Genomic DNA, 16,260 nt, shown 5'->3' with positions numbered 1-16,260 from the left:
CTCTCATATTGCAGCTGGGAGTGTGCACTTTCAGCCCATATTATATATATAATTGTATTTCTGAACATGTTTTTGTAAACAGCTAAAATAACAAAACTTGTGTCACTGTCCAAATATTTCTGGACCTAACTGTATGCCTTGGATAGGATTGCCAATGCCCAAAGTTGAAACCCTTCATGACATTGCCATTTTTTCTTTTTGTTTTCAGTTTTTCCTCACATTTTTCCAAAAAATTTTTTATTTTTCTGTCAATATAGCCTATGAAGGCTTGTTTTTTTTCCGGGACAAGTTGTACTTTTGAATGACACATGTAGTAGGTGTAATAATAATATTAGCAAATACCTCCAATTAGAAATGTAGTATAGTTCTCCTGTTTCACTATGTTGCTTACCTCATGTTCAGAACATTGCAGGAGCTTAGGTATCCATGGTTACGACCACGCATATAGTGATAGTTATTTAATTGTTTGTGTTCATAACCATGGATACCTAAGGTTCTGCAATGCCCTGAACATAAGGTAGCAACATAGTGAATCAGAAGGACTATACTACATTTCTAATTGAAGGAATTTGCTAATATTATTATTAATATTACACCTACTACATATTAGGATAGAATCTTGGAGATGGGAATAACACTTTAAGCTTTTGTCAGTTTCCAGTGCCAGTTATAGTGACTACTACTCTGGTTATCTGCAATTTGTTTACTCCTGTATTTACTTTGTTCTGACCTTTGTGTATTTACTGTGTTCTGATCTTTGCCCATTTTCTATTGATTCTTCTGCTTAAAGATTCTGCCTCTGACATTGACCTACTGTTACCAACCTCACGTGAAGACCCTTATTGCCTCAGCTTGTTCCAGTAGCCAGAGGCTGACTCCTTGGCCCCAACCAAGGGTCCCCTGTGTAAATCCAGATTGCTGTACAAGAGTTAAAGGGTGAAGGCCAGGGCTTGCACTAAGTATCTGCTGTGTTTGCTATTTTATAGCTAGACAAGTCTATGGGCAAATAAAAGCTTATCCTGGAAAACCCTGTAGATCAGAGGTGGTCCTCTCAAAGTGGTGGTCATCTCAAAGTAGTGGTCATATTGGGAGGCTTCACTATACAGATCTAGCTCTTTATAGTAACACATTATCATTTTTCACATGCCTATATAAATACTGTCCATCTGCTTTAATGAAGTCAGCTAATATATGATAAACAGGGAAAATACAAAATTTATTTTAAACTAAAACTTTAATTTAGAAGCTTTTAAAAATAGGTTACAAATAACAGCGCCATTCGTTTTATTAACGGGACCAAATTGTTGGGTGATGAACTCAACTGTCCTGTATTCTGGCTCTTTACACTCAGTAGGAATGCTCTTTAGAGCAATAGGATGCCACAAGGAAGAAGGAGAACAAGAACACAATACTATAATGCCACTATGTATTCCAAAATCCTCCTAAAATACACACAAAATCTCAACCCTTAAATGATATATGATAATGATATGATATTGTGATATAAGACATACCTTAGAGCATCCATGACATCCACAGAATGGGTGAAGCTTGCTCAAGCCATGCTACTCGGTTACGAACTATCAAGTTGCATAAATGAAAGCTTTTCCATATATCATTCTTAGAGTTGTGTGTGAATTTGCCAAATCCCTGCATGACAAGGGATAGTTTAATAAAGAAAAAAAAATGCATCTAGGCGATAACTGGTTTGGCTGGTTCTGTTCCCACAGAGAATTACTGTAAGACAACTTGTGGGCACTGCTCCTATAGTGAAATGAGGATTTGGCAACTAGTCAAATGTACAAATTCTTTAATAGCCGCGAAAGAACTAGCAGATGAAATATGACTTGTCTTACATAGTGATCAGCAATTAATCCTCGTAATGTCTGCATATCTTTGTACGCTAACAATTAAGAAAAACAAGATTCCATATTTAATTCCATCATAAAAAAAGTAAAAACAACAGCAATCAATGTGAGTTAATCAGCGGCCTCCATGTGCCCGGCTCCGGGTAAACTGCAGAACTCATGCGATGATGCTGCAATCCAGATTCTGTCTGTTCTACGTCCAAGAAAACATTCCAAATAAAAAGAGCAGAGCCGGCAGTCTAACAGCATGATTGCAAAGTTACAGTCCAACTGTGCCCTGATTTCTGAAGACATTTTAACTAAATGATGTCAGTTTTCTTGCTTATTACAAGTAAATGCAACCTACTTAGACCCATGTCAGGATGAGTTATATCAGTTTCTTTCCAGTAGTGTTGTATTCTTTCTTTCTAGGAGTGTTGTGTTATTTCTTTCCAGTAGTGCTGTATTCTTTCTTTCCAGTAGTGTTGTATTCTTTCTTTCTAGTAGTGTTGTGTTATTTCTTTCCAGTAGTGCTGTATTCTTTATTTCCAGTAGTGTTGTATTCTTTCTTTCTAGTAGTGTTGTGTTATTTCTTTCCAGTAGTGCTGTATTCTTTATTTCCAGTAGTGTTGTATTCTTTCTTTCTAGTAGTGTTGTGTTATTTCTTTCCAGTAGTGCTGTATTCTTTATTTCCAGTAGTGTTGTATTCTTTCTTTCTAGTAGTGTTGTGTTATTTCTTTCCAGTAGTGCTGTATTCTTTCTTTCCAGTAGTGTTGTGTTCTTTCTGTCTAGCTGTGTTCTTTCTTTCCAGTAGTGTTGTATTCTTTATTTCCAGTAGTGATGTATTCTTTCTTTCCAGTAGTGTTGTATTCTTTCATTCCAGTAGTGTTGTATTCTTTCATTCCAGTAGTGTTGTATTCTTTCATTCCAGTAGTGTTGTATACTTTCTTTCAAGTAGTGTTGTATTCTTTCTTTCCAGTAGTGTTGTATTCTTTCATTCCAGTAGTGCTGTATTCTTTCTTTCCAGTAGTGTTATATTCTTTCTTTCCAGTAGTGCTGTATTCTTTTTTTCCAGTAGTGTTGTATACTTTCTTTCTAGTAGTGTTGTATTCCATCTTTCCAGTAGTGTTGTATTCTTTCTTTCCAGTAGTGTTGTATACTTTCTTTCTAGTAGTGTTGTATTCTATCTTTCCAGTAGTGTCGTATTCTTTCATTCCAGTAGTGTTGTATTCTTTCATTCCAGTAGTGCTGTATTCTTTCTTTCCAGTAGTGTTGTATACTTTCTTTTTAGTAGTGTTGTATTCTATCTTTCCAGTAGTGTTGTATTCTTTCTTTCCAGTAGTGCTGTATTCTTTCTTTCCAGTAGTGCTGTATTCTTTCTTTCCAGTAGTGTTGTATTCTTTCTTTCCAGGAGTGCTGTATTCTTTCTTTCCAGTAGTGTTGTATTCTTTCTTTTTTAGTAGTGTTGTATTCATATCTAACCCTCTACAGTAGATATTACAGTGATATGAAAAAGTTTGGGCACCCCTATTAATGTTAACCTTTTTTCTTTATAACAATTTGGGCTTTTGCAACAGCTATTTCAGTTTCATATATCTAATAACTGATGGACTGAGTAATATTTCTGCATTGAAATGAGGTTTATTGTACTAACAGAAAGTGTGCAATCCGCATTTAAACAAAATTTGACCGGTGCAAAAGTATGGGCACCCTTATCAATTTCTTGATTTGAACACTCCTAACTACTTTTTACTGACTTACTAAAGCACTAAATTGGTTTTGTAACCTCATCGAGCTTTGAACTTCATAGGCGGGTGTATCCAATCATGAGAAAAGGTATTTAAGGTGGCCACTTGCAAGTTGTTCTCCTATTTGAATCTCCTATGAAGAGTGGCATCATGGGCTCCTCAAAACAACTCTCAAACGATCTGAAAACAAAGATTATTCAACTTAGTTGTTCAAGGGAAGGATACAAAAAGTTGTCTCAGAGATTTAAACTGTCAGTTTCCACTGTGAAGAACATAGTAAGGAAATGGAAGAACACAGTTCTTGTTAAACCCAGAAGCGGCAGGCCAAGAAAAATATCAGAAAGGCAGAAAAGAAGAATGGTGAGAACAGTCAAGGACAATCCAGAGACCACCTCCAAAGACCTGCAGCATCATCTTGCTGCAGATAGTGTCAATGTGCATCGGTCAACAATACAGCACACTTTGCACAAGGAGAAGCTGTATGGGAGAGTGATGCGAAAGAATCCGTTTCTGCAAGCACGCCACAAACAGAGTCACCTGAGGTATGCAAAAGCACATTTGGACAAGCCAGTTACATTTTGGAAGAAGGTCCTGTGGACTGATGAAACAAAGATTGAGTTGTTTGGTCATACAAAAAGGCGTTATGCATGGAGGCAAAAAAACACGGCATTCCAAGAAAAGCACTTGCTACCCACAGTAAAATTTGGTGGAGGTTTCATCATGCTTTGGGGCTGTGTGGTGTCACGCTCCCCGGGTCCCCTGCTCCGCTCCCCGGCTCACCTGCCACGCTCCCCGCTCTCCAGCCTCCATTGCCCGCGCTTCCCAGGCCTCCTGGTCCCCGCTCCCGGCGCCCGTCAGCTTCCCAGCCCCAGCCCGGCTCTGCTGCTTCCTCCTCACAGCTTCCTGCTCTGGCTTCTGGCACCCGGGCCGCGCGCATGCGCATTAGGGCGCGCGTGGTCACTGACCCTTTCTTAAAGGGCCAGCGTCCACTGACAGGAAATGAAGCACACAGGTACAGGGTATAAAGGGGTTTAATGTCCAAGTGGGCGGGGCCTGTTCTTCGTGTTTCCCAAGCTAGGAGTCAGGTCTCCTTGTGTTCCTGTGAGATACTTACCTCTCTCTCTTCTAGAGCCGATCCTGCCTCGCCATCCGGTCCTGCCGAATCCCGAACCCCGAACGCTGCCTATCTGCCATCCTGACAGTCCGTACCATCTCTGTTCCCTGCGGTGACCCGTCATCTCGCTCCAACGGTTCCGGACCCCGCCTGACATCATCCCGGCTTCCGAACCTGAGCTCCGTCACCCGGACTACCATCAGTGACTCCGTGGTCCCAGGGACTTCTCCATTGTGCTCTTGTGCATGGACTGTCCTGATACCTATAGTGCTCCGGCTACCGGACCCCTTGCCATCATCGGGGAGTTCGGCCCAGTGGATCCACCTCCTGGGCCTGCCCGTCCACCTGGCCCTAACAGTAAGAACAGGCCATGGATCCCGCCGAAGCACTAGCGGCCTTGCATGAGGAACTCCAACGCCAGCGTGAGACCCAGACCCGCATGCTGAACTTTATGACTTCCGTGGACGCCCGCTTGAACACGCTACAAGCATCGGTCACATCTTCAGCGTCTCGGGCCTCCACTAGACAATCCACGGCCCCAGCTCCCGTGGCAGCCTCCTCGGATGCTTCCAGGCTTCGTTTGGCCTCACCACCCCGATACGCCGGAGATCCCAAGACCTGCAGGGGATTTATAAACCAATGCTCCCTCCATTTCACGCAGCTGCCGCATTTGTTTGCCTCCGACCAAGCCAAGGTCGCCTTCATAATGTCTCATCTAGAGGGCGAGGCACTGGCGTGGATGAACCCCTTGTGGGAGAAGGAGGACCCTATGACCAAGAACCTCCAGGAGTTCCTGCAGGCATTTCGTGGCACCTTTGACGAGCCCGGACGCGCCTCCGCATCTGCCTCATCTCTTCTCCGGTTACGTCAGGGAACTCTGACGGTGGGTCAATACGCCATCCGTTTTCGCACCTTGGCTTCGGAACTCGGGTGGAACAACGAGGCCCTAACCGCCGCCTTCTGGGAAGGACTCTCGGGTCGAATCAAAGATGAGCTGGCTGGTCGTGACGTACCGTCCACCCTGGATGCCCTGATTACCCTAGCGACTCGAGTGGACATTCGCTTTCAGGAGCGATCCAAAGAGGTGTCCCGTGAGAGACGTCCGGTACGGCATTCCTCTCCTCCGCAGAAGCCCGCCGTACTCCAGTCAACGGCATCTGGTGTCTCCGTCCATGAGCCCATGCAGATCGACCGTGTGCGGCAGTCTGAACAACGTCGAGCAGAGCGGCTCGCCAAGGGTCTCTGCTTCTACTGCGGAGAGGGCACACACCTGCTACGCTCCTGTCCAGAGAGGCCGGGAAACTCCAAAGCCTAGGGTTGGTAGGAGAGGCCACCCTAGGTGCTGGGACTCTCTCAGACCCGGTTACATGGACTGTGCAAGTGACAACGGGAGAGACGCGGTTCACGGCTGAGGCGTACCTCGATTCTGGGGCAGCAGGCAATTTCATCCAGCAGGCCACGGTGGACAAGTACCAGGTGCCTGTTACTCCACTCGACAAACCCCTCGTGATAGCCTCTGTGGATGGGAGACCCCTCTCTGACACCATCTCCTGGATCACCAGGCCGGTCGAACTGCGTATCGGTGCTCTGCACACCGAGAACATCGCTCTCTACGTCCTCCCACACATGTCACATCAAATCCTGCTGGGACTTCCCTGGTTACGGACACACGAACCATCAGTCAGCTGGGGCACTGGTGAAATCACCCGATGGGGCTCTTCTTGCCATGAGAACTGTCTGAAGACCATACAACCCATCCGGCGACCTCCGGTTCCAGAGTCCCTACCGGGACTGCCCTCGGCCTATTGGTCCTTCGCGGACGTCTTTGATAAAAAGGAGTCAGAGGTGCTTCCGCCACATCGTCCATACGATTGTGCCATCGACCTGCTCCCGGGAACTACACCACCTCGAGGACGGATATATCCACTGTCTCCAGCCGAAACAAGGGCCATGTCTACTTACATCACAGAGAGCCTGGCAAGGGGATTCATTCGGAGATCCTCCTCTCCTGCTGGAGCAGGCTTCTTCTTCGTTAAGAAGAAAGAGGGCGACTTACGCCCATGCATAGACTACCGGGGATTGAACCAAATCACCGTGAAAAACAAGTACCCCCTGCCGCTCATCCCCGAATTGTTTGATCGGCTTAGAGGAGCTCGTGTGTTCACCAAGTTGGATCTTTGGGGTGCCTACAACCTGGTCCGTATCCGCTCGGGGGACGAATGGAAGACCGCGTTCAATACTCGCGATGGGCACTATGAATACTGCGTGATGCCCTTCGGCCTGTGTAACGCACCAGCAGTCTTCCAAGAATTAGTGAACGACGTTTTCCGGGACATTCTCTACGTCTGTGTGGTGGTATATCTGGATGATATCCTTGTCTTCTCTCCGGACCTCCAGACCCACAGAGAGAACGTGCAACTGGTTCTACAAAGACTGAGAGAGAATCGTCTGTACGCCAAGTACGAGAAGTGTGTCTTTGAGCAGTCTTCTCTCCCCTTCCTGGGTTACCTCATCACCGATACCGGACTGCAGATGGATCCAAAGAAGGTCTCTTCCATTCTCAACTGGCCTCCTCCTTCTGGACTGAAGGCAATCCAACGCTTTTTGGGATTCGCCAACTATTACCGCCAGTTCATCCCTCACTTCTCTGCTCTGACTGCTCCTCTCTCCGCCTTGACCAAGAAGGGGGCTAATCCAAAGGACTGGTCACCTGCGGCCGACGCCGCGTTTGGCTCTCTGAAGCGGGCATTTGCCTCCTCTCCTGTACTCCACCGTCCGGAGTTAAACCGCCAGTTCACCTTGGAGGTGGATGCCTCCTCCTCGGGAGCCGGAGCAGTGCTCATGCAGAAGTCCTCCTCCGGGAAGATGGTGACTTGCGGTTTCTTCTCCAAGAGCTTCTCAGCGCCTGAACGCAACTACACCATCGGTGACCGAGAGCTATTGGCAGTCAAATTGGCTCTGGAGGAATGGCGCTATCTTCTGGAAGGAGCAGTGTACCCTGTTATTATTTACACGGACCACAAGAACCTGGAATACCTGCGGTCTGCTCAGCGACTGAACCCACGGCAAGCCAGGTGGTCCTTGTTCTTTGCCAGATTCGATTTCCAGCTCCATTTCCGACCCGCGGACAAGAATGTACGCGCTGATGCCTTGTCCAGGTCTTTCATGCCTAAGGAGCAGGAGGAGGAGACATCCCAACCCATCATCTGTCCTAGTAAAATCATTCCGGTGGCTCCTGTCACCCTGGCCCAGATACCGCCCGGGAAGACCTATGTCTCTGAGACTGACAGGCAAAAAGTGTTACACTGGGGCCATGCCTCGAAAACAGCCGGTCATGCTGGTCAGAAGAGAACTTGGAGTGCGATTGTACGTCATTACTGGTGGCCATCCCTTCGCACGGACGTCGCCTCTTTTGTCTCTGCCTGCTCCTCTTGTGCCAGGAACAAGACGCCCAAACACCTGCCATATGGCCGTCTGCTGCCTCTGCCTATACCCTCAGTTCCGTGGCAACACATTGCGATGGACTTTATTACGGACTTGCCATTGTCCTCCGGACACACAGTCATATGGGTCGTGGTGGATCGGTTCTCCAAAATGGCTCATTTCGTCCCTATGGCTGGACTGCCCTCTGCCCAGGAACTCGCAGACGCCTATATACATCACATCTTCCGCTTGCATGGCTTTCCATCACACATTGTGTCCGACAGAGGAACTCAGTTCACCTCCCGCTTCTGGAGGGCTCTCTGCAAACATCTGGGAGTGACTCTGGACTTTTCTTCAGCCTACCATCCTCAGTCGAACGGCCAAGTGGAACGGGTCAATCAGATATTGACCTCCTTCTTACGTCACTACGTCAACGCCCATCATGACGATTGGTCCACGCTTCTTCCTTGGGCTGAATTCTCCCATAATCACCACGTCAGTGAGTCCTCCTCCAGCTCTCCCTTCCATGTCGTTTACGGACTTTAGCCTACCGTCCCATTGCCTGTATCCTCTTCCTCGGATATCCCTGCTGCTGATGCTGTAGCCCGTGACTTCACAACCATTTGGGACTCAGTTAAGGCGTCCCTTGCACGTGCCTCCCTGCGGATGAAGAGACACGCAGACAAGAGACGTCTGGACCCTCCGTGTTTCTCTCCAGGAGATCTCGTCTGGCTTGCTTCCAAGTACGTCCGATTGAAGCTACCATCCTACAAGCTGGGACCTCGCTACATCGGGCCGTTTAAAGTCCTCAGCAAGATCAATGAGGTCTCCTACAAACTGCAGCTCCCGGCCACGATGAGGATACCCAACTCCTTCCACGTCTCTCTGCTCAAGCCGGTTGTCCTTGGTCCCTTCTCCGCTGCTGCCAGTTCGGCTCCTCCTCCTATTGCCGATGACGACATCTATGCGGTAAGGGATATCGTGGCCATGAAGACCGTACGGGGTCGACAGTTCTTCCTGGTGGACTGGGCAGGGTATGGTCCTGAGGATAGGTCCTGGGAGCCCCAGGAGAATGTGGGCACTCCTCTGATCCGTGCCTTTCTGTCCCGGTTTCGGGGAGGGGGGCGTGGGGGGGGGGTACTGTCACGCTCCCCGGGTCCCCTGCTCCGCTCCCCGGCTCACCTGCCACGCTCCCCGCTCTCCAGCCTCCATTGCCCGCGCTTCCCAGGCCTCCTGGTCCCCGCTCCCGGCGCCCGTCGGTTTCCCAGCCCCAGCCCGGCTCTGCTGCTTCCTCCTCACAGCTTCCTGCTCTGGCTTCTGGCACCCGGGCCGCGCGCATGCGCATTAGGGCGCGCGCGCGGTCACTGACCCTTTCTTAAAGGGCCAGCGTCCACTGACAGGAAATGAAGCACACAGGTACAGGGTATAAAGGGGTTTAATGTCCAAGTGGGCGGGGCCTGTTCTTCGTGTTTCCCAAGCTAGGAGTCAGGTCTCCTTGTGTTCCTGTGAGATACTTACCTCTCTCTCTTCTAGAGCCGATCCTGCCTCGCCATCCGGTCCTGCCGAATCCCGAACCCCGAACGCTGCCTATCTGCCATCCTGACAATCCGTACCATCTCTGTTCCCTGCGGTGACCCGTCATCTCGCTCCAACGGTTCCGGACCCCGCCTGACATCATCCCGGCTTCCGAACCTGAGCTCCGCCACCCGGACTACCATCAGTGACTCCGTGGTCCCAGGGACTTCTCCATTGTGCTCTTGTGCACGGACTGTCCTGCTACCTATAGTGCTCCGGCTACCGGACCCCTTGCCATCATCGGGGAGTTCGGCCCAGTGGATCCACCTCCTGGGCCTGCCCGTCCACCTGGCCCTAACATGTGGCCAATGCCGGCACCGGGAATCTTGTTAAAGTTGAGGGTCGCATGGATTCAACTCAGTATCAGCAGATTCTTGACAATAATGTGTAAGAATCAGTGACGAAGTTGAAGTTACGCAGGGGATGGATATTTCAGCAAGACAATGATCCAAAGCACCGCTCCAAATCTACTCAGGCATTCAGGCAGAGCAACAATTACAATGTTCTGCAATGGCCATCCCAGTCCCCAGACCTGAATATCATTGAACATCTGTGGGATGATTTGAAGCGGGCTGTCCATGCTCGGCGACCATCACACTTTACAAAACAATTCCAGTTCAGTTAACAGGAATGGTCAAATATACCTTCATCCAGGATCCAGGAACTCATTAAAAGCTACAGGAAGTGACTAGAGGCTGTTATTTTTGCAAAAGGAGGATCTGCAAAATATTATTGTCACTTTTATGTTGAGGTGCCCATACTTTTGCACAGGTCAAATTTGGTTTAAATGCGGATTGCACATTTTCTGCTAGTACAATAAACCTCATTTCAATCCAGAAATATTACTCAGTCCATCAGTTATTAGATATATGAAACTGAAATAGCTGTTGCAAAAACCCCAAATTGTTATAAAGAAAAAAGGTTAACATTAATAGGGGTATAGGGGTGCCCAAACTTTTTCATATGACTGTATATCGTGACTGAGTACTTGAAGTGATCTTTGTGGGATAAGGATCAATAACTTTAAATTATGCTGGTGATGCTTTTAGTGTAGAAACATTTTTCTGTCCAGAAACTTCATTAAAGGGAGTTCTAATTTTGTAAAAAAAAAAAAATGTTTAAGAGGGGTCAGAATTCCCCTATTGATCCTGAAAATGAATTAGAGCAATATCTGATTGAGCGGAAGCGACACCCGACATACCGCTGATCAGCTATTATCGTCCCCAGTTGGAGGTTTTCAGATGCTACTGGAACACAGCAGCTCTGTAATTTCGATAATATCCATGGCCAGGTAATGGGGTTCACCCCCCTCCATCAGATATTGATGGCCTGACCTAAGGATAGGCAACTCTTACAAAAAGAAGTGGCCAACTTCATTAAATGGTGCAGTGCTGCAGTTCCCTGCATAAAAATTGGATTGGGTGAAGCTGTGGTGAGAGAATAACAGTAAAAGGATACAATACTAAAAAGGGTACTAAAAAGTAAAAGGGTATTAAAAGATTGCTGCATCCTCTACTTTCTGAAAATAGCTGGGTCCCAGTAGTCAGACCATCATCGATCATCAAATGATGGTATATACTACTGATTAACTTTTTCTTTTGTAATATGAGAATATGCCTTTAATTTTATGAACAATTATAATTAGTAATCCTCAACAAAACTCACTCAGCCCCTTCGATAGCTACTTTAATTAAATTTGTTTTCCACTCAAAATATCAAAGTTTAAAAAGCCCTATTTGTTGTCTGGAAAAAAAAAAGTGCCCCCCTTTTTTCTGTTCTCTTCTCTGCTGTCATTGCCAGAAGCCAATTTAGTTTTCTCAGCCTCCAGATGCCTGTGTTATATTTTCCATCGTGCACGTGCTTGCCTTCTCAGTAGTACATGCTTCAACTCGGCAAACTGCTTTATCGATTCCCACTCCTCCTACCAGTACCAATCAAGCAAGCTGCTGTCAGTAGTGACATCCTGACCACTTAGTCAGCAGGAAGACAAGTAAGGGAACAGTGGTCATGATGTCAGCCGAAGTAGTGGAATCCTAGCCAGAGAAGTTCATGTGATGTATGTTGTGATCTCGAGAATTGAGCCAAAAGCAAAAACTGAGTATATTACACACTTTTTACTTTCAACCTATTAAAATTAATGTTTGATTACTGCAATGTCCCTGGAAAACCCTTTTAAGGCTATGTGTGCACTAGGCCGTTTTACCCGCGGATTTACCCGCGGATTTGCTGCGGAAATTTCTTGAGAAAGGTTTGAAATCTTTCTGCAGACATTTTCCAGCAAAACCTATGGGAACAAAAAATAGCTGTGCGCACGCTGCGGATTTTTCTCAAGAACATTTCTTGAGAAAATTTTCTGAAGAAACTTTCTTGAGAAAATGAGCATGTCCATTATTTTCCGCAGGTACCTGCGGTATACCCCCGGAATTTCACTCCATTCACTGTAATGTAATCGCGAAATACCGTGGGTATACCGCAGGTAGCAAATGATGTGCGGTATACCCCCGGTATAGCCGCGATTTACCTGTGGTAATGCTCATCGCTCCCTGCGGTTTTGCAGGGAGTGATGTCATTATGCCAGGAAGAGGAGGCCGAGCAGAGTAAACACAGACGTCACACTCCCTGGACGCCGCACATAAGCGCTTCCATGTGATGTCCGGCGGGTGCCCGTGCAGTCTGTGTCCCCTGCAGCCCCGCCTTTGCACGCACAGCAGTGTCAGTGTCTGCTCGCAGTGTGTCAGTGTCTGCCCGCAGTGTCAGCGGCTTGTCACCCTGCAGTGCAGGCAGACACTGACACTCAGCAGTGCGTGCAGCCGCGGGGATGCCGAGCGCTGCTGTCAGGAGGTGAGATGAGATCATTACCTGCTGTGATGATCTCCTGCCTCCTGACGTGACCGCGGTCACTGCTGTCTATGCCCGTCTCGCGAGCGGCCCGAGACTGTCACTAGCGGTGACGTCACGGGCTCTCACGATACTGCCGACAACGCGGTGGGCATAGAAGGCAGTGACAGCGCTGATGGCAGGACTGCAGGAGATCGTCACAGCAGGTAATGATGTCATCTATCCTTCTGACAGCAGCGCTCGTCATCCCCTGCAGTGACCTGGGCTATTGATGTTAGCTCAGGCCACTGCATTGCTCTCCCAGCCAATGGGGAACATTCTGTTCTTCATGGACTGGGACAGTGACTATGGTATGGATCGCCGTGGGACGCCCCCCCTTATTGGATTACGTTGGACGTGGAATTGATTGTTCTTATCAATAAATTGGTGAAAGAGGGAATGTGGGGAGTGTTTTTTTTTTAAATAAAACTTTTTTTGTTGTCTATTTTATATTTCTTACTGACTGGGTTTGTGATGTCAGGTATCTGATAGACGCGTAACATCACAAACCCCAGGGCCTGATGCCAGGTGACATTACACATCTGGTATCAACCGCATATATTACCTCGTTTGCCACCGCACCAGGGCAATGGGATGAGTTGGGACAAAGCGCCAGGATTGGCACGTCTAATGGATGCGCCACTTCTGGGGCGGCTGCAGCCTGCTATTTTTAGGCTGGGGAGTGTCCAATAACAGTGGACCTCCCTAGTCTGAGAATATCAGACCCCAGCTGTCCGCTTTACCTTGGCTGGTGATCCAATTTGGGGGGGACCCCACGTTTTTTGTTTTAAATTATTTATTTAATGTAAAATAACAGCGTGGGGTGCCCTCTGTTTTGGATTACCAGCCAAGGTGAAGCTGCCAGCTGTGGTTTGCAGGCTGCAGCCGTCTGCTTTACCCTAGCTGGCTACAAAAATAGGGGGAACCCCACGTCATTTTTTTTTAAAATTATTTATCATTTGGCTAAATACAAGGCTAGGCACCCTTTAATACCACATGAAAGTCACTAAAGGGTGCCAGCTTAGAATATGCAGGGGGGTGGGACATTATATAGGTCTTTCTCATCTATCTATCTATCTATTCATCTATCCATCTTTCCCTCTATCCATTATCTGTCTATCTATCGATTATCTATCTATTATCTATATTATTTATTTCTGTTCGGCATAAAAAAAATGCAGGGACCAACCTGCAGAAAAACTGCGGCAAAAACGCATGCGTTTTTGCCGCGGATTTTCCGCAGGTTGGTCCCTGCGGTTTTTTTATGCTGAACAGAAATAAATAATATAGATAATAGATTGATAGATAATGGATAGAGGGAAAGATGGATAGATTTGGATTTGGTGCGTTTTTTTACCGCAGGTGCGGTAATTTTCAACTCCCAGAAGTTTCTCAAGAAATTTTCTTGAGAAAAATCACTTTTCTAGTGCGCACATAGCCCAAGAAGATTTATCAGCTCCTGTTAATCTTCATGATTTAAAAGGACACCAAACTACAAAATATTTCTTCAATTACCCCAGTATATAACTTACAAATGTAAAAATGGTTGTAAAATTTAGTGTTAATAGCTCTGGACCTAGGCAGGGCTCACTGTTGTCTGGATATTTTTCTACCTAGTGAGACTTCCTGCTTCTCAGCTGTGAGATATCCTCTGTCTGTGGATGTATGGTGGGGTTAGTAGTTGACTGTGCAGAATGGAAATACAGAGGAGATGCTGTTATCTTCATATACATGAGACATGGCATTATTTTGATACAAACTGGAAGTGCACTTATCTTCATATACAAAGAAGGTGCTGTTGTCTTGATACAGAATGGAAGCGCCATTATCTTCATATACAAGGTTGGTGCAGTTATCTACATTCACAGTGGAGGTACTGTTAATTTCATTCTGGATATAGTTAGGTAAGCGGAGATGTAAGATGGATTCCTGTGTGCTATGGAGCATCAGGAAAAGAAGAATGCTAAACACAATATTTGCCATACTGTCAGAGCTTCTCCTCAGTGTGCTGACATTCTTTAAAAAAAATCTTATAACCAATAGGTTCTCTTTAATTAAAGCAAAAAAAATAAACCTACTTTTGCACATCATCACACCTTCTTTACAGAAGTATTTCTCAATATTTACCATTGACTTAAAATGAATCTGTAGGGGCCAAAATGCATACTAAACTAAAAAACGTTATGTAAGGGACTTAACTCCTACTAGGATCATATTAGCAGTATATATTTCATTATTATAATTGTTGTGAAAATACTTTAAAATCCATAAGCGAATGAGGGGGCTTTTGTGCACCATTGGCTTGGTGCTCCATAATGCTCCCCTCCTTTGCATATTGACCAGTTCCCCGACGTTGACAGCGCATGTTTGGACACAGCAAACATTGCTAAATCCCTAACCTTGGCAAGGCATGTGCATGGAGGCATCAGTGGCGTGGGGGCAGGCCCTCGTCTGTTATCACTGCTTCCTGACAGCCGCTGCCGATCACTGCACTGATACACCCACAAGTGTTGTGAGAGGTTTCATAGATTAGATATGTACTCGTGTTCAGTGCATAAAAGAATAAGTCAAGATTAGCACTGACATTGGCCAAAATATTCTGTGTATACAGGAGGAGCACAAACTGATCTGCCACTATTAATAAAGAAAAAAGCCCTCTATGACTGTAAATAATTGTTGGCAGATGAAGGTACAGTGGGGCTCCATTGACTTCTATGAGCCCAGTTTTAAGACTCCGAACAACTTATTAGGTTTTATAGAAGTGTAATATGGTGACCTACATCAGCTCTTCGGTCATAGCTTGGGATGTTTAACGCAGCATGTCTGACATATGAAATGACAAGGTAAAGAAACAGCAGTGAAGTTGGAAGAAAAGCCTTAAAGATATGGGAAAGACTTCTAATAGGGAAATAATAATATGCCTAACACTCTCTGTTTAACCTAAGACTGTGGTAAACACCGAGCACTGAAAATAATGAATGTTTTGCCAGACAACTACAGATGTAATGAAGGCAAGACAATGCTGACCATTGTTTAGAGAAGGAAAAACACTGTGATTGCCAGGCGGGAGAACAGAGCTGTCAAGTAAGCGGACAGCGGGTTTTATATAACAGTCTATGGGCTGGTTATTGCACATTGATCCTCAGAATATGCCTCAGGCAGAAAAAAAGACATGTGTACAGATTAATACAATGATTTTGGGAAATATCTCTATAGGAAATTACTTTATGAACATTGGGGGTGATGTTATATGTAATATGTTAGTTTCTTGCTATAGAGGCAGCACATTACATTAACGAATATGTTTGAACACAATTATTTGGCAGTGATCTGAGAATAGGTGGCATGTAAAAGATATTACCTATAATTACACAATTCTTTATGCATAATCTGCATTATGTAACATGGATTTAGTAAATCCAGTTTCACTCGTTGTAAGGTCATACATACAGAAGAATAATAATGTATGCAAAAAGAGGGGAAAGGTAGGGAGGTGCTTCACAGTCAAAAACTGGAAGGTTTAAAGACAATACAGAGGAAATGTAATTGTCGGTGTTCATCTCATGAGTTATGCAAAAAAACCAAACCCATAGCATAATTCTACCTCTTTATCAGGGTCTTCTTGGTTGGAGTACCATGGGTAGAACAGACGAATGAGGTTCTATCCGGTCATAGA

General features: G+C 46.0%; 1 protein-coding gene across 2 annotated transcripts in view; it reads right to left on the bottom strand.

Moving 5' to 3' along the window:
* Window positions 1-16,260, bottom strand: part of THRB (thyroid hormone receptor beta) — a 506,718-nt gene that overhangs the window by 150,869 nt on the left and 339,589 nt on the right. Inside the window, exon 1 of one of the 2 annotated variants that reach the window (XM_075315286.1) lies at window positions 1,515-1,579. The exons of the other annotated variant lie outside the window; for it this stretch is intronic. The gene's annotated coding sequence lies outside the window, so the exon portion shown is untranslated. Of the gene's footprint in view, window positions 1-1,514; window positions 1,580-16,260 lie in introns of those variants that run through there. 2 annotated transcript variants of the gene reach the window in all.

Source organism: Anomaloglossus baeobatrachus, chromosome 6 (assembly GCF_048569485.1).
Source record: "Anomaloglossus baeobatrachus isolate aAnoBae1 chromosome 6, aAnoBae1.hap1, whole genome shotgun sequence".
NCBI lineage: Eukaryota > Metazoa > Chordata > Amphibia > Anura > Aromobatidae > Anomaloglossus > Anomaloglossus baeobatrachus.
The sequence above is the reverse complement of the archived record's forward strand: the minus strand, read 5'-3'. Positions and strand labels throughout refer to the sequence as shown.